The sequence below is a fragment of the Eleutherodactylus coqui genome, unplaced genomic scaffold (assembly GCF_035609145.1).
Source record: "Eleutherodactylus coqui strain aEleCoq1 unplaced genomic scaffold, aEleCoq1.hap1 HAP1_SCAFFOLD_195, whole genome shotgun sequence".
Classification (NCBI taxonomy): domain Eukaryota; kingdom Metazoa; phylum Chordata; class Amphibia; order Anura; family Eleutherodactylidae; genus Eleutherodactylus; species Eleutherodactylus coqui.
Genome location: NW_027102227.1, coordinates 1 through 17,257, shown reverse-complemented (window position 1 = coordinate 17,257; position 17,257 = coordinate 1). Strand labels below are relative to the sequence as shown.

General features: G+C 56.6%; 85 pseudogenes; all 85 read left to right on the top strand.

The window, feature by feature from the left end:
• Nucleotides 1–30: 30 nt before the first annotated feature.
• Nucleotides 31–149, top strand: LOC136600005 (5S ribosomal RNA; annotated as a pseudogene).
• An 80-nt stretch (nucleotides 150–229) lies between these two features.
• On the top strand, nucleotides 230–348 carry LOC136600779 (5S ribosomal RNA; annotated as a pseudogene).
• Nucleotides 349–428: 80 nt separating this feature from the next.
• On the top strand, nucleotides 429–547 carry LOC136600430 (5S ribosomal RNA; annotated as a pseudogene).
• An 81-nt stretch (nucleotides 548–628) lies between these two features.
• On the top strand, nucleotides 629–747 carry LOC136600496 (5S ribosomal RNA; annotated as a pseudogene).
• Nucleotides 748–828: 81 nt separating this feature from the next.
• Nucleotides 829–947, top strand: LOC136600193 (5S ribosomal RNA; annotated as a pseudogene).
• Nucleotides 948–1,027: 80 nt separating this feature from the next.
• LOC136600114 (5S ribosomal RNA) lies at nucleotides 1,028–1,146 on the top strand (annotated as a pseudogene).
• An 80-nt stretch (nucleotides 1,147–1,226) lies between these two features.
• On the top strand, nucleotides 1,227–1,349 carry LOC136600453 (5S ribosomal RNA; annotated as a pseudogene).
• An 81-nt stretch (nucleotides 1,350–1,430) lies between these two features.
• Nucleotides 1,431–1,549, top strand: LOC136600398 (5S ribosomal RNA; annotated as a pseudogene).
• An 80-nt stretch (nucleotides 1,550–1,629) lies between these two features.
• Nucleotides 1,630–1,747, top strand: LOC136599947 (5S ribosomal RNA; annotated as a pseudogene).
• Nucleotides 1,748–1,827: 80 nt separating this feature from the next.
• Nucleotides 1,828–1,946, top strand: LOC136600495 (5S ribosomal RNA; annotated as a pseudogene).
• An 80-nt stretch (nucleotides 1,947–2,026) lies between these two features.
• LOC136600493 (5S ribosomal RNA) lies at nucleotides 2,027–2,145 on the top strand (annotated as a pseudogene).
• An 80-nt stretch (nucleotides 2,146–2,225) lies between these two features.
• Nucleotides 2,226–2,344, top strand: LOC136599925 (5S ribosomal RNA; annotated as a pseudogene).
• An 80-nt stretch (nucleotides 2,345–2,424) lies between these two features.
• On the top strand, nucleotides 2,425–2,543 carry LOC136600491 (5S ribosomal RNA; annotated as a pseudogene).
• An 80-nt stretch (nucleotides 2,544–2,623) lies between these two features.
• LOC136599924 (5S ribosomal RNA) lies at nucleotides 2,624–2,742 on the top strand (annotated as a pseudogene).
• An 80-nt stretch (nucleotides 2,743–2,822) lies between these two features.
• LOC136600490 (5S ribosomal RNA) lies at nucleotides 2,823–2,941 on the top strand (annotated as a pseudogene).
• An 80-nt stretch (nucleotides 2,942–3,021) lies between these two features.
• LOC136600113 (5S ribosomal RNA) lies at nucleotides 3,022–3,140 on the top strand (annotated as a pseudogene).
• Nucleotides 3,141–3,220: 80 nt separating this feature from the next.
• Nucleotides 3,221–3,343, top strand: LOC136600452 (5S ribosomal RNA; annotated as a pseudogene).
• An 80-nt stretch (nucleotides 3,344–3,423) lies between these two features.
• LOC136600397 (5S ribosomal RNA) lies at nucleotides 3,424–3,542 on the top strand (annotated as a pseudogene).
• An 80-nt stretch (nucleotides 3,543–3,622) lies between these two features.
• LOC136600489 (5S ribosomal RNA) lies at nucleotides 3,623–3,741 on the top strand (annotated as a pseudogene).
• An 80-nt stretch (nucleotides 3,742–3,821) lies between these two features.
• Nucleotides 3,822–3,940, top strand: LOC136600488 (5S ribosomal RNA; annotated as a pseudogene).
• An 80-nt stretch (nucleotides 3,941–4,020) lies between these two features.
• Nucleotides 4,021–4,139, top strand: LOC136599923 (5S ribosomal RNA; annotated as a pseudogene).
• An 80-nt stretch (nucleotides 4,140–4,219) lies between these two features.
• LOC136600487 (5S ribosomal RNA) lies at nucleotides 4,220–4,338 on the top strand (annotated as a pseudogene).
• Nucleotides 4,339–4,418: 80 nt separating this feature from the next.
• Nucleotides 4,419–4,537, top strand: LOC136599922 (5S ribosomal RNA; annotated as a pseudogene).
• An 80-nt stretch (nucleotides 4,538–4,617) lies between these two features.
• LOC136600486 (5S ribosomal RNA) lies at nucleotides 4,618–4,736 on the top strand (annotated as a pseudogene).
• An 80-nt stretch (nucleotides 4,737–4,816) lies between these two features.
• LOC136599785 (5S ribosomal RNA) lies at nucleotides 4,817–4,935 on the top strand (annotated as a pseudogene).
• An 80-nt stretch (nucleotides 4,936–5,015) lies between these two features.
• LOC136600474 (5S ribosomal RNA) lies at nucleotides 5,016–5,134 on the top strand (annotated as a pseudogene).
• An 80-nt stretch (nucleotides 5,135–5,214) lies between these two features.
• On the top strand, nucleotides 5,215–5,333 carry LOC136600461 (5S ribosomal RNA; annotated as a pseudogene).
• Nucleotides 5,334–5,413: 80 nt separating this feature from the next.
• Nucleotides 5,414–5,532, top strand: LOC136600657 (5S ribosomal RNA; annotated as a pseudogene).
• An 80-nt stretch (nucleotides 5,533–5,612) lies between these two features.
• Nucleotides 5,613–5,731, top strand: LOC136600308 (5S ribosomal RNA; annotated as a pseudogene).
• Nucleotides 5,732–5,811: 80 nt separating this feature from the next.
• Nucleotides 5,812–5,930, top strand: LOC136599773 (5S ribosomal RNA; annotated as a pseudogene).
• An 80-nt stretch (nucleotides 5,931–6,010) lies between these two features.
• Nucleotides 6,011–6,129, top strand: LOC136599761 (5S ribosomal RNA; annotated as a pseudogene).
• Nucleotides 6,130–6,209: 80 nt separating this feature from the next.
• Nucleotides 6,210–6,328, top strand: LOC136600448 (5S ribosomal RNA; annotated as a pseudogene).
• An 80-nt stretch (nucleotides 6,329–6,408) lies between these two features.
• LOC136600004 (5S ribosomal RNA) lies at nucleotides 6,409–6,527 on the top strand (annotated as a pseudogene).
• An 80-nt stretch (nucleotides 6,528–6,607) lies between these two features.
• LOC136600535 (5S ribosomal RNA) lies at nucleotides 6,608–6,726 on the top strand (annotated as a pseudogene).
• Nucleotides 6,727–6,806: 80 nt separating this feature from the next.
• LOC136600185 (5S ribosomal RNA) lies at nucleotides 6,807–6,925 on the top strand (annotated as a pseudogene).
• An 80-nt stretch (nucleotides 6,926–7,005) lies between these two features.
• Nucleotides 7,006–7,124, top strand: LOC136600436 (5S ribosomal RNA; annotated as a pseudogene).
• Nucleotides 7,125–7,204: 80 nt separating this feature from the next.
• Nucleotides 7,205–7,323, top strand: LOC136600423 (5S ribosomal RNA; annotated as a pseudogene).
• Nucleotides 7,324–7,403: 80 nt separating this feature from the next.
• LOC136600411 (5S ribosomal RNA) lies at nucleotides 7,404–7,522 on the top strand (annotated as a pseudogene).
• An 80-nt stretch (nucleotides 7,523–7,602) lies between these two features.
• On the top strand, nucleotides 7,603–7,721 carry LOC136600112 (5S ribosomal RNA; annotated as a pseudogene).
• Nucleotides 7,722–7,801: 80 nt separating this feature from the next.
• On the top strand, nucleotides 7,802–7,920 carry LOC136600399 (5S ribosomal RNA; annotated as a pseudogene).
• Nucleotides 7,921–8,000: 80 nt separating this feature from the next.
• Nucleotides 8,001–8,119, top strand: LOC136600387 (5S ribosomal RNA; annotated as a pseudogene).
• An 80-nt stretch (nucleotides 8,120–8,199) lies between these two features.
• Nucleotides 8,200–8,318, top strand: LOC136600375 (5S ribosomal RNA; annotated as a pseudogene).
• An 80-nt stretch (nucleotides 8,319–8,398) lies between these two features.
• On the top strand, nucleotides 8,399–8,517 carry LOC136599848 (5S ribosomal RNA; annotated as a pseudogene).
• An 80-nt stretch (nucleotides 8,518–8,597) lies between these two features.
• On the top strand, nucleotides 8,598–8,716 carry LOC136600363 (5S ribosomal RNA; annotated as a pseudogene).
• An 80-nt stretch (nucleotides 8,717–8,796) lies between these two features.
• On the top strand, nucleotides 8,797–8,915 carry LOC136599985 (5S ribosomal RNA; annotated as a pseudogene).
• An 80-nt stretch (nucleotides 8,916–8,995) lies between these two features.
• On the top strand, nucleotides 8,996–9,114 carry LOC136599920 (5S ribosomal RNA; annotated as a pseudogene).
• Nucleotides 9,115–9,194: 80 nt separating this feature from the next.
• LOC136600351 (5S ribosomal RNA) lies at nucleotides 9,195–9,313 on the top strand (annotated as a pseudogene).
• Nucleotides 9,314–9,592: 279 nt separating this feature from the next.
• Nucleotides 9,593–9,711, top strand: LOC136600338 (5S ribosomal RNA; annotated as a pseudogene).
• An 80-nt stretch (nucleotides 9,712–9,791) lies between these two features.
• LOC136600326 (5S ribosomal RNA) lies at nucleotides 9,792–9,910 on the top strand (annotated as a pseudogene).
• Nucleotides 9,911–9,990: 80 nt separating this feature from the next.
• LOC136600314 (5S ribosomal RNA) lies at nucleotides 9,991–10,109 on the top strand (annotated as a pseudogene).
• An 80-nt stretch (nucleotides 10,110–10,189) lies between these two features.
• On the top strand, nucleotides 10,190–10,308 carry LOC136600301 (5S ribosomal RNA; annotated as a pseudogene).
• An 80-nt stretch (nucleotides 10,309–10,388) lies between these two features.
• Nucleotides 10,389–10,507, top strand: LOC136600034 (5S ribosomal RNA; annotated as a pseudogene).
• An 80-nt stretch (nucleotides 10,508–10,587) lies between these two features.
• On the top strand, nucleotides 10,588–10,706 carry LOC136600288 (5S ribosomal RNA; annotated as a pseudogene).
• An 80-nt stretch (nucleotides 10,707–10,786) lies between these two features.
• On the top strand, nucleotides 10,787–10,905 carry LOC136599918 (5S ribosomal RNA; annotated as a pseudogene).
• An 80-nt stretch (nucleotides 10,906–10,985) lies between these two features.
• On the top strand, nucleotides 10,986–11,104 carry LOC136600276 (5S ribosomal RNA; annotated as a pseudogene).
• An 80-nt stretch (nucleotides 11,105–11,184) lies between these two features.
• On the top strand, nucleotides 11,185–11,303 carry LOC136600264 (5S ribosomal RNA; annotated as a pseudogene).
• Nucleotides 11,304–11,383: 80 nt separating this feature from the next.
• On the top strand, nucleotides 11,384–11,502 carry LOC136600252 (5S ribosomal RNA; annotated as a pseudogene).
• An 80-nt stretch (nucleotides 11,503–11,582) lies between these two features.
• On the top strand, nucleotides 11,583–11,701 carry LOC136600957 (5S ribosomal RNA; annotated as a pseudogene).
• Nucleotides 11,702–11,781: 80 nt separating this feature from the next.
• On the top strand, nucleotides 11,782–11,900 carry LOC136600240 (5S ribosomal RNA; annotated as a pseudogene).
• Nucleotides 11,901–11,980: 80 nt separating this feature from the next.
• On the top strand, nucleotides 11,981–12,099 carry LOC136600227 (5S ribosomal RNA; annotated as a pseudogene).
• Nucleotides 12,100–12,179: 80 nt separating this feature from the next.
• On the top strand, nucleotides 12,180–12,298 carry LOC136599755 (5S ribosomal RNA; annotated as a pseudogene).
• Nucleotides 12,299–12,378: 80 nt separating this feature from the next.
• LOC136600062 (5S ribosomal RNA) lies at nucleotides 12,379–12,497 on the top strand (annotated as a pseudogene).
• An 80-nt stretch (nucleotides 12,498–12,577) lies between these two features.
• Nucleotides 12,578–12,696, top strand: LOC136600944 (5S ribosomal RNA; annotated as a pseudogene).
• An 80-nt stretch (nucleotides 12,697–12,776) lies between these two features.
• Nucleotides 12,777–12,895, top strand: LOC136600932 (5S ribosomal RNA; annotated as a pseudogene).
• An 80-nt stretch (nucleotides 12,896–12,975) lies between these two features.
• LOC136600215 (5S ribosomal RNA) lies at nucleotides 12,976–13,094 on the top strand (annotated as a pseudogene).
• Nucleotides 13,095–13,174: 80 nt separating this feature from the next.
• Nucleotides 13,175–13,293, top strand: LOC136600003 (5S ribosomal RNA; annotated as a pseudogene).
• An 80-nt stretch (nucleotides 13,294–13,373) lies between these two features.
• LOC136600203 (5S ribosomal RNA) lies at nucleotides 13,374–13,492 on the top strand (annotated as a pseudogene).
• An 80-nt stretch (nucleotides 13,493–13,572) lies between these two features.
• On the top strand, nucleotides 13,573–13,691 carry LOC136600191 (5S ribosomal RNA; annotated as a pseudogene).
• Nucleotides 13,692–13,771: 80 nt separating this feature from the next.
• On the top strand, nucleotides 13,772–13,890 carry LOC136600111 (5S ribosomal RNA; annotated as a pseudogene).
• Nucleotides 13,891–13,970: 80 nt separating this feature from the next.
• Nucleotides 13,971–14,089, top strand: LOC136600178 (5S ribosomal RNA; annotated as a pseudogene).
• Nucleotides 14,090–14,169: 80 nt separating this feature from the next.
• On the top strand, nucleotides 14,170–14,288 carry LOC136600166 (5S ribosomal RNA; annotated as a pseudogene).
• Nucleotides 14,289–14,368: 80 nt separating this feature from the next.
• On the top strand, nucleotides 14,369–14,487 carry LOC136599929 (5S ribosomal RNA; annotated as a pseudogene).
• An 80-nt stretch (nucleotides 14,488–14,567) lies between these two features.
• On the top strand, nucleotides 14,568–14,686 carry LOC136599836 (5S ribosomal RNA; annotated as a pseudogene).
• An 80-nt stretch (nucleotides 14,687–14,766) lies between these two features.
• Nucleotides 14,767–14,885, top strand: LOC136600154 (5S ribosomal RNA; annotated as a pseudogene).
• An 80-nt stretch (nucleotides 14,886–14,965) lies between these two features.
• LOC136599984 (5S ribosomal RNA) lies at nucleotides 14,966–15,084 on the top strand (annotated as a pseudogene).
• An 80-nt stretch (nucleotides 15,085–15,164) lies between these two features.
• LOC136599917 (5S ribosomal RNA) lies at nucleotides 15,165–15,283 on the top strand (annotated as a pseudogene).
• An 80-nt stretch (nucleotides 15,284–15,363) lies between these two features.
• LOC136600142 (5S ribosomal RNA) lies at nucleotides 15,364–15,482 on the top strand (annotated as a pseudogene).
• Nucleotides 15,483–15,562: 80 nt separating this feature from the next.
• LOC136600098 (5S ribosomal RNA) lies at nucleotides 15,563–15,681 on the top strand (annotated as a pseudogene).
• An 80-nt stretch (nucleotides 15,682–15,761) lies between these two features.
• On the top strand, nucleotides 15,762–15,880 carry LOC136600130 (5S ribosomal RNA; annotated as a pseudogene).
• Nucleotides 15,881–15,960: 80 nt separating this feature from the next.
• Nucleotides 15,961–16,079, top strand: LOC136600117 (5S ribosomal RNA; annotated as a pseudogene).
• An 80-nt stretch (nucleotides 16,080–16,159) lies between these two features.
• LOC136600105 (5S ribosomal RNA) lies at nucleotides 16,160–16,278 on the top strand (annotated as a pseudogene).
• An 80-nt stretch (nucleotides 16,279–16,358) lies between these two features.
• LOC136600110 (5S ribosomal RNA) lies at nucleotides 16,359–16,477 on the top strand (annotated as a pseudogene).
• An 80-nt stretch (nucleotides 16,478–16,557) lies between these two features.
• LOC136600033 (5S ribosomal RNA) lies at nucleotides 16,558–16,676 on the top strand (annotated as a pseudogene).
• Nucleotides 16,677–16,756: 80 nt separating this feature from the next.
• LOC136600093 (5S ribosomal RNA) lies at nucleotides 16,757–16,875 on the top strand (annotated as a pseudogene).
• An 80-nt stretch (nucleotides 16,876–16,955) lies between these two features.
• On the top strand, nucleotides 16,956–17,074 carry LOC136600081 (5S ribosomal RNA; annotated as a pseudogene).
• Nucleotides 17,075–17,257: the final 183 nt, after the last annotated feature.

The window sequence follows — 17,257 nt, the reverse complement described above, 5'->3', positions numbered from 1 at the left end:
CAGAAAGCCCATAGGAAAGGAGGAGAAGCTGTCAACGGGCATTCTAAGCTGAATGTGCCTGCTCTCGTCAGATCGCGGCCGCCAGCCAGCTTGAGGCCTGGCAAGTACCAGTATGGGTGACCGGCTGGGAATCCCAGGTCCCGTTGATTTTTAAGGCCGTGAGTAGGTTTCTTTCCTTTTCGGAGGTGCGTTCGCACTGCAGAAAGCCCATAGGAAAGGAGGAGGAGCTGTCAACGGGCATTCTAAGCTGAATGTGCCTGCTCTCGTCAGATCGCGGCCGCCAGGCAGCTTGAGGCCTGGCAAGTACCAGTATGGGTGACCGGCTGGGAATCCCAGGTCCCGTTGACTTTTAAGGCCGTGAGTAGGTTCCTTTCCGTTTCGGAGGTGCGTTCGCACTGCAGAAAGCCCATAGCAAAGGAGGAGGAGCTGTCAACGGGCATTCTAAGCTGAATGTGCCTGCTCTCGTCAGATCGCAGCCGCCAGCCAGCTTGAGGCCTGGCAAGTACCAGTATGGGTGACCGGCTGGGAATCCCAGGTCCCGTTGACTTTTAAGGCCGTGAGTAGGTTGCTTTCCTTTTCGGAGGTGCGTTCGCACTGCAGAAAGCCCATAGGAAAGGAGGAGGCAGCTGTCAACGGGCATTCTAAGCTGAATGTGCCTGCTCTCGTCAGATCGCGGCCGCCAGCCAGCTTGAGGCCTGGCAAGTACCAGTATGGGTGACCGGCTGGGAATCCCAGGTCCCGTTGACTTTTTAAGGCCGTGAGTAGGTTTCTTTCCTTTTCGGAGGTGCGTTCGCACTGCAGAAAGCCCATAGGAAAGGAGGAGGAGCTGTCAACGGGCATTCTAAGCTGAATGTGCCTGCTCTCGTCAGATCGTGGCCGCAAGCCAGCTTGAGGCCTGGCAAGTACCAGTATGGGTGACCGGCTGGGAATCCCAGGTCCCGTTGACTTTTAAGGCCGTGAGTAGGTTTCTTTCCGTTTCGGAGGTGCGTTCGCACTGCAGAAAGCCCATAGGAAAGGAGGAGGAGCTGTCAACGGGCATTCTAAGCTGAATGTGCCTGCTCTCGTCAGAAAGCGGCCGCCAGCCAGCTTGAGGCCTGGCAAGTACCAGTATGGGTGACCGGCTGGGAATCCCAGGTCCCGTTGACTTTTAAGGCCGTGAGTAGGTTGCTTTCCTTTTCGGAGGTGCGTTCGCACTGCAGAAAGCCCATAGAAAAGGAGGAGGAGCTGTCAACGGGCATTCTAAGCTGAATGTGCCTGCTCTCGTCAGATCGCGGCCGCCAGCCAGCCAGCTTGAGGCCTGGCAAGTACCAGTATGGGTGACCGGCTGGGAATCCCAGGTCCCGTTGACTTTTAAGGCCGTGAGTAGGTTTCTTTCCTTTTCGGAGGTGCGTTCTGCACTGCAGAAAGCCCATAGGAAAGGAGGAGGAGCTGTCAACGGGCATTCTAAGCTGAATGTGCCTGCTCTCGTCAGATCGCGGCCGCCAGCCAGCTTGAGGCCTGGCAAGTACCAGTATGGGTGACCGGCTGGGAATCCCAGGTCCCATTGGCTTTTAAGGCCGTGAGTAGGTTTCTTTCCTTTTCGGAGGTGCGTTCGCACTGCAGAAAGCCCATAGGAAAGGAGGAGGAGCTGTCAACGGGAATTCTAAGCTGAATGTGCCTGCTCTCGTCAGATCGCGGCCGCCAGCCAGCTTTAGGCCTGGCAAGTACCAGTATGGGTGACCGGCTGGGAATCCAGGTCCCGTTGACTTTTAAGGCCGTGAGTAGGTTTCTTTCCTTTTCGGAGGTGCGTTCGCACTGCAGAAAGCCCATAGGAAAGGAGGAGGAGCTGTCAACGGGCATTCTAAGCTGAATGTGCCTGCTCTCGTCAGATCGCGGCCGCCAGCCAGCTTGAGGCCTGGCAAGTACCAGTATGGGTGACCGGCTGGGAATCCCAGGTCCCGTTGACTTTTAAGGCCGTGAGTAGGTTTCTTTCCTTTTCGGAGGTGCGTTCGCACTGCAGAAAGCCCATAGGAAAGGAGGAGGAGCTGTCAACGGGCATTCTAAGCTGAATGTGCCTGCTCTCGTCAGATCGCGGCCGCCAGCCAGCTTGAGGCCTGGCAAGTACCAGTATGGGTGACCGGCTGGGAATCCCAGGTCCCGTTGACTTTTAAGGCCGTGAGTAGGTTCCTTTCCTTTTCGGAGGTGCGTTCGCACTGCAGAAAGCCCATAGGAAAGGAGGCGGAGCTGTCAACGGGCATTCTAAGCTGAATGTGCCTGCTCTCGTCAGATCGCGGCCGCCAGCCAGCTTGAGGCCTGGCAAGTACCAGTATGGGTGACCGGCTGGGAATCCCAGGTCCTGTTGACTTTTAAGGCCGTGAGTAGGTTTCTTTCCTTTTCGAGGGTGCGTTCGCACTGCAGAAAGCCCATAGGAAAGGAGGAGGCACTGTCAACGGGCATTCTAAGCTGAATGTGCCTGCTCTCGTCAGATCGCGGCCGCCAGCCAGCTTGAGGCCTGGCAAGTACCAGTATGGGTGACCGGCTGGGAATCCCAGGTCCCGTTGACTTTTAAGGCCGTGAATAGGTTTCTTTCCTTTTCGGAGGTGCGTTCGCACTGCAGAAAGCCCATAGGAAAGGAGGAGGAGCTGTCAACGGGCATTCTAAGCTGAATGTGCCTGCTCTCGTCAGATCGCGGCCGCCAGCCAGCTTGAGGCCTGGCAAGTACCAGTATGGGTGACCGGCTGGGAATCCCAGGTCCTGTTGACTTTTAAGGCCGTGAGTAGGTTTCTTTCCTTTTCGGAGGTGCGTTCGCACTGCAGAAAGCCCATAGGAAAGGAGGAGGAGCTGTCAACGGGCATTCTAAGCTGAATGTGCCTGCTCTCGTCAGATCGCGGCCGCCAGCCAGCTTGAGGCCTGGCAAGTACCAGTATGGGTGACCGGCTGGGAATCCCAGGTCCCGTTGACTTTTAAGGCCGTGAGTAGGTTTCTTTCCGTTTCGGAGGTGCGTTCGCACTGCAGAAAGCCCATAGGAAAGGAGGAGGAGCTGTCAACGGGCATTCTAAGCTGAATGTGCCTGCTCTCGTCAGAAAGCGGCCGCCAGCCAGCTTGAGGCCTGGCAAGTACCAGTATGGGTGACCGGCTGGGAATCCCAGGTCCCGTTGACTTTTAAGGCCGTGAGTAGGTTGCTTTCCTTTTCGGAGGTGCGTTCGCACTGCAGAAAGCCCATAGAAAAGGAGGAGGAGCTGTCAACGGGCATTCTAAGCTGAATGTGCCTGCTCTCGTCAGATCGCGGCCGCCAGCCAGCCAGCTTGAGGCCTGGCAAGTACCAGTATGGGTGACCGGCTGGGAATCCCAGGTCCCGTTGACTTTTAAGGCCGTGAGTAGGTTTCTTTCCTTTTCGGAGGTGCGTTTGCACTGCAGAAAGCCCATAGGAAAGGAGGAGGAGCTGTCAACGGGCATTCTAAGCTGAATGTGCCTGCTCTCGTCAGATCGCGGCCGCCAGCCAGCTTGAGGCCTGGCAAGTACCAGTATGGGTGACCGGCTGGGAATCCCAGGTCCCATTGGCTTTTAAGGCCGTGAGTAGGTTTCTTTCCTTTTCGGAGGTGCGTTCGCACTGCAGAAAGCCCATAGGAAAGGAGGAGGAGCTGTCAACGGGCATTCTAAGCTGAATGTGCCTGCTCTCGTCAGATCGCGGCCGCCAGCCAGCTTGAGGCCTGGCAAGTACCAGTATGGGTGACCGGCTGGGAATCCCAGGTCCCGTTGACTTTTAAGGCCGTGAGTAGGTTTCTTTCCTTTTCGGAGGTGCGTTCGCACTGCAGAAAGCCCATAGGAAAGGAGGAGGAGCTGTCAACGGGCATTCTAAGCTGAATGTGCCTGCTCTCGTCAGATCGCGGCCGCCAGCCAGCTTGAGGCCTGGCAAGTACCAGTATGGGTGACCGGCTGGGAATCCCAGGTCCCGTTGACTTTTAAGGCCGTGAGTAGGTTCCTTTCCTTTTCGGAGGTGCGTTCGCACTGCAGAAAGCCCATAGGAAAGGAGGCGGAGCTGTCAACGGGCATTCTAAGCTGAATGTGCCTGCTCTCGTCAGATCGCGGCCGCCAGCCAGCTTGAGGCCTGGCAAGTACCAGTATGGGTGACCGGCTGGGAATCCCAGGTCCTGTTGACTTTTAAGGCCGTGAGTAGGTTTCTTTCCTTTTCGAGGGTGCGTTCGCACTGCAGAAAGCCCATAGGAAAGGAGGAGGCACTGTCAACGGGCATTCTAAGCTGAATGTGCCTGCTCTCGTCAGATCGCGGCCGCCAGCCAGCTTGAGGCCTGGCAAGTACCAGTATGGGTGACCGGCTGGGAATCCCAGGTCCCGTTGACTTTTAAGGCCGTGAATAGGTTTCTTTCCTTTTCGGAGGTGCGTTCGCACTGCAGAAAGCCCATAGGAAAGGAGGAGGAGCTGTCAACGGGCATTCTAAGCTGAATGTGCCTGCTCTCGTCAGATCGCGGCCGCCAGCCAGCTTGAGGCCTGGCAAGTACCAGTATGGGTGACCGGCTGGGAATCCCAGGTCCTGTTGACTTTTAAGGCCGTGAGTAGGTTTCTTTCCTTTTCGGAGGTGCGTTCGCACTGCAGAAAGCCCATAGGAAAGGAGGAGGAGCTGTCAACGGGCATTCTAAGCTGAATGTGCCTGCTCTCGTCAGATCGCGGCCGCCAGCCAGCTTGAGGCCTGGCAAGTACCAGTATGGGTGACCGGCTGGGAATCCCAGGTCCCGTTGACTTTTAAGGCCGTGAGTAGGTTTCTTTCCTTTTCGGAGGTGCGTTCGCACTGCAGAAAGCCCATAGGAAAGGAGGAGGAGCTGTCAACGGGCATTCTAAGCTGAATGTGCCTGCTCTCGTCAGATCGCGGCCGCCAGCCAGCTTGAGGCCTGGCAAGTACCAGTATGGGTGACCGTCTGGGAATCCCAGGTCCTGTTGACTTTTAAGGCCGTGAGTAGGTTTCTTTCCTTTTCGGAGGTGCGTTCGCACTGCAGAAAGCCCATAGGAAAGGAGGAGGAGCTGTCAACGGGCATTCTAAGCTGAATGTGCCTGCTCTCGTCAGATCGCGGCCGCCAGCCAGCTTGAGGCCTGGCAAGTACCAGTATGGGTGACCGGCTGGGAATCCCAGGTCCCGTTGACTTTTAAGGCCGTGAGTAGGTTTCTTTCCTTTTCGGAGGTGCGTTCGCACTGCAGAAAGCCCATAGGAAAGGAGGAGAAGCTGTCAACGGGCATTCTAAGCTGAATGTGCCTGCTCTCGTCAGATCGCGGCCGCCAGCCAGCTTGAGGCCTGGCAAGTACCAGTATGGGTGACCGGCTGGGAATCCCAGGTCCCGTTGACTTTTAAGGCCGTGAGTAGGTTTCTTTCCTTTTCGGAGGTGCGTTCGCACTGCAGAAAGCCCATAGGAAAGGAGGAGGAGCTGTCAACGGGCATTCTAAGCTGAATGTGCCTGCTCTCGTCAGATCGCGGCCGCCAGGCAGCTTGAGGCCTGGCAAGTACCAGTATGGGTGACCGGCTGGGAATCCCAGGTCCCGTTGACTTTTAAGGCCGTGAGTAGGTTCCTTTCCGTTTCGGAGGTGCGTTCGCACTGCAGAAAGCCCATAGCAAAGGAGGAGGAGCTGTCAACGGGCATTCTAAGCTGAATGTGCCTGCTCTCGTCAGATCGCAGCCGCCAGCCAGCTTGAGGCCTGGCAAGTACCAGTATGGGTGACCGGCTGGGAATCCCAGGTCCCGTTGACTTTTAAGGCCGTGAGTAGGTTTCTTTCCTTTTCGGAGGTGCGTTCGCACTGCAGAAAGCCCATAGGAAAGGAGGAGGAGCTGTCAACGGGCATTCTAAGCTGAATGTGCCTGCTCTCGTCAGATCGCGGCCGCCAGCCAGCTTGAGGCCTGGCAAGTACCAGTATGGGTGACCGTCTGGGAATCCCAGGTCCTGTTGACTTTTAAGGCCGTGAGTAGGTTTCTTTCCTTTTCGGAGGTGCGTTCGCACTGCAGAAAGCCCATAGGAAAGGAGGAGGAGCTGTCAACGGGCATTCTAAGCTGAATGTGCCTGCTCTCGTCAGATCGCGGCCGCCAGCCAGCTTGAGGCCTGGCAAGTACCAGTATGGGTGACCGTCTGGGAATCCCAGGTCCTGTTGACTTTTAAGGCCGTGAGTAGGTTTCTTTCCTTTTCGGAGGTGCGTTCGCACTGCAGAAAGCCCATAGGAAAGGAGGAGGAGCTGTCAACGGGCATTCTAAGCTGAATGTGCCTGCTCTCGTCAGATCGCGGCCGCCAGCCAGCTTGAGGCCTGGCAAGTACCAGTATGGGTGACCGGCTGGGAATCCCAGGTCCCGTTGACTTTTAAGGCCGTGAGTAGGTTTCTTTCCTTTTCGGAGGTGCGTTCGCACTGCAGAAAGCCCATAGGAAAGGAGGAGAAGCTGTCAACGGGCATTCTAAGCTGAATGTGCCTGCTCTCGTCAGATCGCGGCCGCCAGCCAGCTTGAGGCCTGGCAAGTACCAGTATGGGTGACCGGCTGGGAATCCCAGGTCCCGTTGATTTTTAAGGCCGTGAGTAGGTTTCTTTCCTTTTCGGAGGTGCGTTCGCACTGCAGAAAGCCCATAGGAAAGGAGGAGGAGCTGTCAACGGGCATTCTAAGCTGAATGTGCCTGCTCTCGTCAGATCGCGGCCGCCAGGCAGCTTGAGGCCTGGCAAGTACCAGTATGGGTGACCGGCTGGGAATCCCAGGTCCCGTTGACTTTTAAGGCCGTGAGTAGGTTCCTTTCCGTTTCGGAGGTGCGTTCGCACTGCAGAAAGCCCATAGCAAAGGAGGAGGAGCTGTCAACGGGCATTCTAAGCTGAATGTGCCTGCTCTCGTCAGATCGCAGCCGCCAGCCAGCTTGAGGCCTGGCAAGTACCAGTATGGGTGACCGGCTGGGAATCCCAGGTCCCGTTGACTTTTAAGGCCGTGAGTAGGTTGCTTTCCTTTTCGGAGGTGCGTTCGCACTGCAGAAAGCCCATAGGAAAGGAGGAGGAGCTGTCAACGGGCATTCTAAGCTGAATGTGCCTGCTCTCGTCAGATCGCGGCCGCCAGCCAGCTTGAGGCCTGGCAAGTACCAGTATGGGTGACCGGCTGGGAATCCCAGGTCCCGTTGACTTTTAAGGCCGTGAGTAGGTTTCTTTCCTTTTCAGAGGTGCGTTCGCACTGCAGAAAGCCCATAGGAAAGGAGGAGGAGCTGTCAACGGGCATTCTAAGCTGAATGTGCCTGCTCTCGTCAGATCGCGGCCGCCAGCCAGCTTGAGGCCTGGCAAGTACCAGTATGGGTGACCGGCTGGGAATCCCAGGTCCCGTTGACTTTTAAGGCCGTGAGTAGGTTTCTTTCCGTTTCGGAGGTGCGTTCGCACTGCAGAAAGCCCATAGGAAAGGAGGAGGAGCTGTCAACGGGCATTCTAAGCTGAATGTGCCTGCTCTCGTCAGATCGCGGCCGCCAGCCAGCTTGAGGCCTGGCAAGTACCAGTATGGGTGACCGGCTGGGAATCCCAGGTCCCGTTGACTTTTAAGGCCGTGAGTAGGTTTCTTTCCTTTTCGGAGGTGCGTTCGCACTGCAGAAAGCCCATAGGAAAGGAGGAGGAGCTGTCAACGGGCATTCTAAGCTGAATGTGCCTGCTCTCGTCAGATCGCGGCCGCCAGCCAGCTTGAGGCCTGGCAAGTACCAGTATGGGTGATCGGCTGGGAATCCCAGGTCCCGTTGACTTTTAAGGCCGTGAGTAGGTTTCTTTCCTTTTCGGAGGTGCGTTCGCACTGCAAAAAGCCCATAGGAAAGGAGGAGGAGCTGTCAACGGGCATTCTAAGCTGAATGTGCCTGCTCTCGTCAGATCGCGGCCGCCAGCCAGCTTGAGGCCTGGCAAGTACCAGTATGGGTGACCGGCTGGGAATCCCAGGTCCCGTTGACTTTTAAGGCCGTGAGTAGGTTTCTTTCCGTTTCGGAGGTGCGTTCGCACTGCAGAAAGCCCATAGGAAAGGAGGAGGAGCTGTCAACGGGCATTCTAAGCTGAATGTGCCTGCTCTCGTCAGATCGCGGCCGCCAGCCAGCTTGAGGCCTGGCAAGTACCAGTATGGGTGACCGGCTGGGAATCCCAGGTCCCGTTGACTTTTAAGGCCGTGAGTAGGTTTCTTTCCTTTTCGGAGGTGCGTTCGCACTGCAGAAAGCCCATAGGAAAGGAGGAGGAGCTGTCAACGGGCATTCTAAGCTGAATGTGCCTGCTCTCGTCAGATCGCGGCCGCCAGCCAGCTTGAGGCCTGGCAAGTACCAGTATGGGTGACCGGCTGGGAATCCCAGGTCCCGTTGACTTTTAAGGCCGTGAGTAGGTTTCTTTCCTTTTCGGAGGTGCGTTCGCACTGCAGAAAGCCCATAGGAAAGGAGGAGGAGCTGTCAACGGGCATTCTAAGCTGAATGTGCCTGCTCTCGTCAGATCGCGGCCGCCAGCCAGCTTGAGGCCTGGCAAGTACCAGTATGGGTGACCAGCTGGGAATCCCAGGTCCCGTTGACTTTTAAGGCCGTGAGTAGGTTTCTTTCCGTTTCGGAGGTGCGTTCGCACTGCAGAAAGCCCATAGGAAAGGAGGAGGAGCTGTCAACGGGCATTCTAAGCTGAATGTGCCTGCTCTCGTCAGATCGCGGCCGCCAGCCAGCTTGAGGCCTGGCAAGTACCAGTATGGGTGACCGGCTGGGAATCCCAGGTCCCGTTGACTTTTAAGGCCGTGAGTAGGTTTCTTTCCTTTTCGGAGGTGCGTTCGCACTGCAGAAAGCCCATAGGAAAGGAGGAGGAGCTGTCAATGGGCATTCTAAGCTGAATGTGCCTGCTCTCGTCAGATCGCGGCCGCCAGCCAGCTTGAGGCCTGGCAAGTACCAGTATGGGTGACCGGCTGGGAATCCCAGGTCCCGTTGACTTTTAAGGCCGTGAGTAGGTTTCTTTCCGTTTCGGAGGTGCGTTCGCACTGCAGAAAGCCCATAGGAAAGGAGGAGGAGCTGTCAACGGGCATTCTAAGCTGAATGTGCCTGCTCTCGTCAGATCGCGGCCGCCAGCCAGCTTGAGGCCTGGCAAGTACCAGTATGGGTGACCGGCTGGGAATCCCAGGTCCTGTTGACTTTTAAGGCCGTGAGTAGGTTTCTTTCCGTTTCGGAGGTGCGTTCGCACTGCAGAAAGCCCATAGGAAAGGAGGAGGAGCTGTCAACGGGCATTCTAAGCTGAATGTGCCTGCTCTCGTCAGATCGCGGCCGCCAGCCAGCTTGAGGCCTGGCAAGTACCAGTATGGGTGACCGGCTGGGAATCCCAGGTCCCGTTGACTTTTAAGGCCGTGAGTAGGTTTCTTTCCTTTTCGGAGGTGCGTTCGCACTGCAGAAAGCCCATAGGAAAGGAGGAGAAGCTGTCAACAGGCATTCTAAGCTGAATGTGCCTGCTCTCGTCAGATCGCGGCCGCCAGCCAGCTTGAGGCCTGGCAAGTACCAGTATGGGTGACCGGCTGGGAATCCCAGGTACCGTTGACTTTTAAGGCCGTGAGTAGGTTTCTTTCCTTTTCGGAGGTGCGTTCGCACTGCAGAAAGCCCATAGGAAAGGAGGAGGAGCTGTCAACGGGCATTCTAAGCTGAATGTGCCTGCTCTCGTCAGATCGCGGCCGCCAGCCAGCTTGAGGCCTGGCAAGTACCAGTATGGGTGACCGGCTGGGAATCCCAGGTCCCGTTGACTTTTAAGGCCGTGAGTAGGTTTCTTTCCTTTTCGGAGGTGCGTTCGCACTGCAGAAAGCCCATAGGAAAGGAGGAGGAGCTGTCAACGGGCATTCTAAGCTGAATGTGCCTGCTCTCGTCAGATCGCGGCCGCCAGCCAGCTTGAGGCCTGGCAAGTACCAGTATGGGTGACCGGCTGGGAATCCCAGGTCCCGTTGACTTTTAAGGCCGTGAGTAGGTTTCTTTCCGTTTCGGAGGTGCGTTCGCACTGCAGAAAGCCCATAGGAAAGGAGGAGGAGCTGTCAACGGGCATTCTAAGCTGAATGTGCCTGCTCTCGTCAGATCGCGGCCGCCAGCCAGCTTGAGGCCTGGCAAGTACCAGTATGGGTGACCGGCTGGGAATCCCAGGTCCCGTTGACTTTTAAGGCCGTGAGTAGGTTTCTTTCCTTTTCGGAGGTGCGTTCGCACTGCAGAAAGCCCATAGGAAAGGAGGAGGAGCTGTCAACGGGCATTCTAAGCTGAATGTGCCTGCTCTCGTCAGATCGCGGCCGCCAGCCAGCTTGAGGCCTGGCAAGTACCAGTATGGGTGACCGGCTGGGAATCCCAGGTCCCGTTGACTTTTAATGCCGTGAGTAGGTTTCTTTCCTTTTCGGAGGTGCGTTCGCACTGCAGAAAGCCCATAGGAAAGGAGGAGGAGCTGTCAACGGGCATTCTAAGCTGAATGTGCCTGCTCTCGTCAGATCGCGGCCGCCAGCCAGCTTGAGGCCTGGCAAGTACCAGTATGGGTGACCGGCTGGGAATCCCAGGTCTCGTTGACTTTTAAGGCCGTGAGTAGGTTTCTTTCCGTTTCGGAGGTGCGTTCGCACTGCAGAAAGCCCATAGGAAAGGAGGAGGAGCTGTCAACGGGCATTCTAAGCTGAATGTGCCTGCTCTCGTCAGATCGCGGCCGCCAGCCAGCTTGAGGCCTGGCAAGTACCAGTATGGGTGACCGGCTGGGAATCCCAGGTCCCGTTGACTTTTAAGGCCGTGAGTAGGTTTCTTTCCTTTTCGGAGGTGCGTTCGCACTGCAGAAAGCCCATAGGAAAGGAGGAGGAGCTGTCAACGGGCATTCTAAGCTGAATGTGCCTGCTCTCGTCAGATCGCGGCCGCCAGCCAGCTTGAGGCCTGGCAAGTACCAGTATGGGTGACCGGCTGGGAATCCCAGGTCCTGTTGACTTTTAAGGCCGTGAGTAGGTTTCTTTCCTTTTCGAGGGTGCGTTCGCACTGCAGAAAGCCCATAGGAAAGGAGGAGGCACTGTCAACGGGCATTCTAAGCTGAATGTGCCTGCTCTCGTCAGATCGCGGCCGCCAGCCAGCTTGAGGCCTGGCAAGTACCAGTATGGGTGACCGGCTGGGAATCCCAGGTCCCGTTGACTTTTAAGGCCGTGAATAGGTTTCTTTCCTTTTCGGAGGTGCGTTCGCACTGCAGAAAGCCCATAGGAAAGGAGGAGGAGCTGTCAACGGGCATTCTAAGCTGAATGTGCCTGCTCTCGTCAGATCGCGGCCGCCAGCCAGCTTGAGGCCTGGCAAGTACCAGTATGGGTGACCGGCTGGGAATCCCAGGTCCCGTTGACTTTTAAGGCCGTGAGTAGGTTTCTTTCCTTTTCGGAGGTGCGTTCGCACTGCAGAAAGCCCATAGGAAAGGAGGAGGAGCTGTCAACGGGCATTCTAAGCTGAATGTGCCTGCTCTCGTCAGATCGCGGCCGCCAGCCAGCTTGAGGCCTGGCAAGTACCAGTATGGGTGACCGGCTGGGAATCCCAGGTCCCGTTGACTTTTAAGGCCGTGAGTAGGTTTCTTTCCTTTTCGGAGGTGCGTTCGCACTGCAGAAAGCCCATAGGAAAGGAGGAGGAGCTGTCAACGGGCATTCTAAGCTGAATGTGCCTGCTCTCGTCAGATCGCGGCCGCCAGCCAGCTTGAGGCCTGGCAAGTACCAGTATGGGTGACCGTCTGGGAATCCCAGGTCCTGTTGACTTTTAAGGCCGTGAGTAGGTTTCTTTCCTTTTCGGAGGTGCGTTCGCACTGCAGAAAGCCCATAGGAAAGGAGGAGGAGCTGTCAACGGGCATTCTAAGCTGAATGTGCCTGCTCTCGTCAGATCGCGGCCGCCAGCCAGCTTGAGGCCTGGCAAGTACCAGTATGGGTGACCGGCTGGGAATCCCAGGTCCCGTTGACTTTTAAGGCCGTGAGTAGGTTTCTTTCCTTTTCGGAGGTGCGTTCGCACTGCAGAAAGCCCATAGGAAAGGAGGAGAAGCTGTCAACGGGCATTCTAAGCTGAATGTGCCTGCTCTCGTCAGATCGCGGCCGCCAGCCAGCTTGAGGCCTGGCAAGTACCAGTATGGGTGACCGGCTGGGAATCCCAGGTCCCGTTGACTTTTAAGGCCGTGAGTAGGTTTCTTTCCTTTTCGGAGGTGCGTTCGCACTGCAGAAAGCCCATAGGAAAGGAGGAGGAGCTGTCAACGGGCATTCTAAGCTGAATGTGCCTGCTCTCGTCAGATCGCGGCCGCCAGGCAGCTTGAGGCCTGGCAAGTACCAGTATGGGTGACCGGCTGGGAATCCCAGGTCCCGTTGACTTTTAAGGCCGTGAGTAGGTTCCTTTCCGTTTCGGAGGTGCGTTCGCACTGCAGAAAGCCCATAGCAAAGGAGGAGGAGCTGTCAACGGGCATTCTAAGCTGAATGTGCCTGCTCTCGTCAGATCGCAGCCGCCAGCCAGCTTGAGGCCTGGCAAGTACCAGTATGGGTGACCGGCTGGGAATCCCAGGTCCCGTTGACTTTTAAGGCCGTGAGTAGGTTTCTTTCCTTTTCGGAGGTGCGTTCGCACTGCAGAAAGCCCATAGGAAAGGAGGAGGAGCTGTCAACGGGCATTCTAAGCTGAATGTGCCTGCTCTCGTCAGATCGCGGCCGCCAGCCAGCTTGAGGCCTGGCAAGTACCAGTATGGGTGACCGTCTGGGAATCCCAGGTCCTGTTGACTTTTAAGGCCGTGAGTAGGTTTCTTTCCTTTTCGGAGGTGCGTTCGCACTGCAGAAAGCCCATAGGAAAGGAGGAGGAGCTGTCAACGGGCATTCTAAGCTGAATGTGCCTGCTCTCGTCAGATCGCGGCCGCCAGCCAGCTTGAGGCCTGGCAAGTACCAGTATGGGTGACCGTCTGGGAATCCCAGGTCCTGTTGACTTTTAAGGCCGTGAGTAGGTTTCTTTCCTTTTCGGAGGTGCGTTCGCACTGCAGAAAGCCCATAGGAAAGGAGGAGGAGCTGTCAACGGGCATTCTAAGCTGAATGTGCCTGCTCTCGTCAGATCGCGGCCGCCAGCCAGCTTGAGGCCTGGCAAGTACCAGTATGGGTGACCGGCTGGGAATCCCAGGTCCCGTTGACTTTTAAGGCCGTGAGTAGGTTTCTTTCCTTTTCGGAGGTGCGTTCGCACTGCAGAAAGCCCATAGGAAAGGAGGAGAAGCTGTCAACGGGCATTCTAAGCTGAATGTGCCTGCTCTCGTCAGATCGCGGCCGCCAGCCAGCTTGAGGCCTGGCAAGTACCAGTATGGGTGACCGGCTGGGAATCCCAGGTCCCGTTGATTTTTAAGGCCGTGAGTAGGTTTCTTTCCTTTTCAGAGGTGCGTTCGCACTGCAGAAAGCCCATAGGAAAGGAGGAGGAGCTGTCAACGGGCATTCTAAGCTGAATGTGCCTGCTCTCGTCAGATCGCGGCCGCCAGCCAGCTTGAGGCCTGGCAAGTACCAGTATGGGTGACCGGCTGGGAATCCCAGGTCCCGTTGACTTTTAAGGCCGTGAGTAGGTTTCTTTCCGTTTCGGAGGTGCGTTCGCACTGCAGAAAGCCCATAGGAAAGGAGGAGGAGCTGTCAACGGGCATTCTAAGCTGAATGTGCCTGCTCTCGTCAGATCGCGGCCGCCAGCCAGCTTGAGGCCTGGCAAGTACCAGTATGGGTGACCGGCTGGGAATCCCAGGTCCCGTTGACTTTTAAGGCCGTGAGTAGGTTTCTTTCCTTTTCGGAGGTGCGTTCGCACTGCAGAAAGCCCATAGGAAAGGAGGAGGAGCTGTCAACGGGCATTCTAAGCTGAATGTGCCTGCTCTCGTCAGATCGCGGCCGCCAGCCAGCTTGAGGCCTGGCAAGTACCAGTATGGGTGATCGGCTGGGAATCCCAGGTCCCGTTGACTTTTAAGGCCGTGAGTAGGTTTCTTTCCTTTTCGGAGGTGCGTTCGCACTGCAAAAAGCCCATAGGAAAGGAGGAGGAGCTGTCAACGGGCATTCTAAGCTGAATGTGCCTGCTCTCGTCAGATCGCGGCCGCCAGCCAGCTTGAGGCCTGGCAAGTACCAGTATGGGTGACCGGCTGGGAATCCCAGGTCCCGTTGACTTTTAAGGCCGTGAGTAGGTTTCTTTCCGTTTCGGAGGTGCGTTCGCACTGCAGAAAGCCCATAGGAAAGGAGGAGGAGCTGTCAACGGGCATTCTAAGCTGAATGTGCCTGCTCTCGTCAGATCGCGGCCGCCAGCCAGCTTGAGGCCTGGCAAGTACCAGTATGGGTGACCGGCTGGGAATCCCAGGTCCCGTTGACTTTTAAGGCCGTGAGTAGGTTTCTTTCCTTTTCGGAGGTGCGTTCGCACTGCAGAAAGCCCATAGGAAAGGAGGAGGAGCTGTCAACGGGCATTCTAAGCTGAATGTGCCTGCTCTCGTCAGATCGCGGCCGCCAGCCAGCTTGAGGCCTGGCAAGTACCAGTATGGGTGACCGGTTGGGAATCCCAGGTCCCGTTGACTTTTAAGGCCGTGAGTAGGTTTCTTTCCTTTTCGGAGGTGCGTTCGCACTGCAGAAAGCCCATAGGAAAGGAGGAGGAGCTGTCAACGGGCATTCTAAGCTGAATGTGCCTGCTCTCGTCAGATCGCGGCCGCCAGCCAGCTTGAGGCCTGGCAAGTACCAGTATGGGTGACCAGCTGGGAATCCCAGGTCCCGTTGACTTTTAAGGCCGTGAGTAGGTTTCTTTCCGTTTCGGAGGTGCGTTCGCACTGCAGAAAGCCCATAGGAAAGGAGGAGGAGCTGTCAACGGGCATTCTAAGCTGAATGTGCCTGCTCTCGTCAGATCGCGGCCGCCAGCCAGCTTGAGGCCTGGCAAGTACCAGTATGGGTGACCGGCTGGGAATCCCAGGTCCCGTTGACTTTTAAGGCCGTGAGTAGGTTTCTTTCCTTTTCGGAGGTGCGTTCGCACTGCAGAAAGCCCATAGGAAAGGAGGAGGAGCTGTCAATGGGCATTCTAAGCTGAATGTGCCTGCTCTCGTCAGATCGCGGCCGCCAGCCAGCTTGAGGCCTGGCAAGTACCAGTATGGGTGACCGGCTGGGAATCCCAGGTCCCGTTGACTTTTAAGGCCGTGAGTAGGTTTCTTTCCGTTTCGGAGGTGCGTTCGCACTGCAGAAAGCCCATAGGAAAGGAGGAGGAGCTGTCAACGGGCATTCTAAGCTGAATGTGCCTGCTCTCGTCAGATCGCGGCCGCCAGCCAGCTTGAGGCCTGGCAAGTACCAGTATGGGTGACCGGCTGGGAATCCCAGGTCCTGTTGACTTTTAAGGCCGTGAGTAGGTTTCTTTCCGTTTCGGAGGTGCGTTCGCACTGCAGAAAGCCCATAGGAAAGGAGGAGGAGCTGTCAACGGGCATTCTAAGCTGAATGTGCCTGCTCTCGTCAGATCGCGGCCGCCAGCCAGCTTGAGGCCTGGCAAGTACCAGTATGGGTGACCGGCTGGGAATCCCAGGTCCCGTTGACTTTTAAGGCCGTGAGTAGGTTTCTTTCCTTTTCGGAGGTGCGTTCGCACTGCAGAAAGCCCATAGGAAAGGAGGAGAAGCTGTCAACGGGCATTCTAAGCTGAATGTGCCTGCTCTCGTCAGATCGCGGCCGCCAGCCAGCTTGAGGCCTGGCAAGTACCAGTATGGGTGACCGGCTGGGAATCCCAGGTACCGTTGACTTTTAAGGCCGTGAGTAGGTTTCTTTCCTTTTCGGAGGTGCGTTCGCACTGCAGAAAGCCCATAGGAAAGGAGGAGGAGCTGTCAACGGGCATTCTAAGCTGAATGTGCCTGCTCTCGTCAGATCGCGGCCGCCAGCCAGCTTGAGGCCTGGCAAGTACCAGTATGGGTGACCGGCTGGGAATCCCAGGTCCCGTTGACTTTTAAGGCCGTGAGTAGGTTTCTTTCCTTTTCGGAGGTGCGTTCGCACTGCAGAAAGCCCATAGGAAAGGAGGAGGAGCTGTCAACGGGCATTCTAAGCTGAATGTGCCTGCTCTCGTCAGATCGCGGCCGCCAGCCAGCTTGAGGCCTGGCAAGTACCAGTATGGGTGACCGGCTGGGAATCCCAGGTCCCGTTGACTTTTAAGGCCGTGAGTAGGTTTCTTTCCGTTTCGGAGGTGCGTTCGCACTGCAGAAAGCCCATAGGAAAGGAGGAGGAGCTGTCAACGGGCATTCTAAGCTGAATGTGCCTGCTCTCGTCAGATCGCGGCCGCCAGCCAGCTTGAGGCCTGGCAAGTACCAGTATGGGTGACCGGCTGGGAATCCCAGGTCCCGTTGACTTTTAAGGCCGTGAGTAGGTTTCTTTCCTTTTCGGAGGTGCGTTCGCACTGCAGAAAGCCCATAGGAAAGGAGGAGGAGCTGTCAACGGGCATTCTAAGCTGAATGTGCCTGCTCTCGTCAGATCGCGGCCGCCAGCCAGCTTGAGGCCTGGCAAGTACCAGTATGGGTGATCGGCTGGGAATCCCAGGTCCCGTTGACTTTTAATGCCGTGAGTAGGTTTCTTTCCTTTTCGGAGGTGCGTTCGCACTGCAGAAAGCCCATAGGAAAGGAGGAGGAGCTGTCAACGGGCATTCTAAGCTGAATGTGCCTGCTCTCGTCAGATCGCGGCCGCCAGCCAGCTTGAGGCCTGGCAAGTACCAGTATGGGTGACCGGCTGGGAATCCCAGGTCTCGTTGACTTTTAAGGCCGTGAGTAGGTTTCTTTCCGTTTCGGAGGTGCGTTCGCACTGCAGAAAGCCCATAGGAAAGGAGGAGGAGCTGTCAACGGGCATTCTAAGCTGAATGTGCCTGCTCTCGTCAGATCGCGGCCGCCAGCCAGCTTGAGGCCTGGCAAGTACCAGTATGGGTGACCGGCTGGGAATCCCAGGTCCCGTTGACTTTTAAGGCCGTGAGTAGGTTTCTTTCCTTTTCGGAGGTGCGTTCGCACTGCAGAAATCCCATAGGAAAGGAGGAGGAGCTGTCAACGGGCATTCTAAGCTGAATGTGCCTGCTCTCGTCAGATCGCGGCCGCCAGCCAGCTTGAGGCCTGGCAAGTACCAGTATGGGTGACCGGCTGGGAATCCCAGGTCCCGTTGACTTTTAAGGCCGTGAGTAGGTTTCTTTCCTTTTCGGAGGTGCGTTCGCACTGCAGAAAGCCCATAGGAAAGGAGGAGGCGCTGTCAACGGGCATTCTAAGCTGAATGTGCCTGCTCTCGTCAGATCGCGGCCGCCAGCCAGCTTGAGGCCTGGCAAGTACCTGTATGGGTGACCGGCTGGGAATC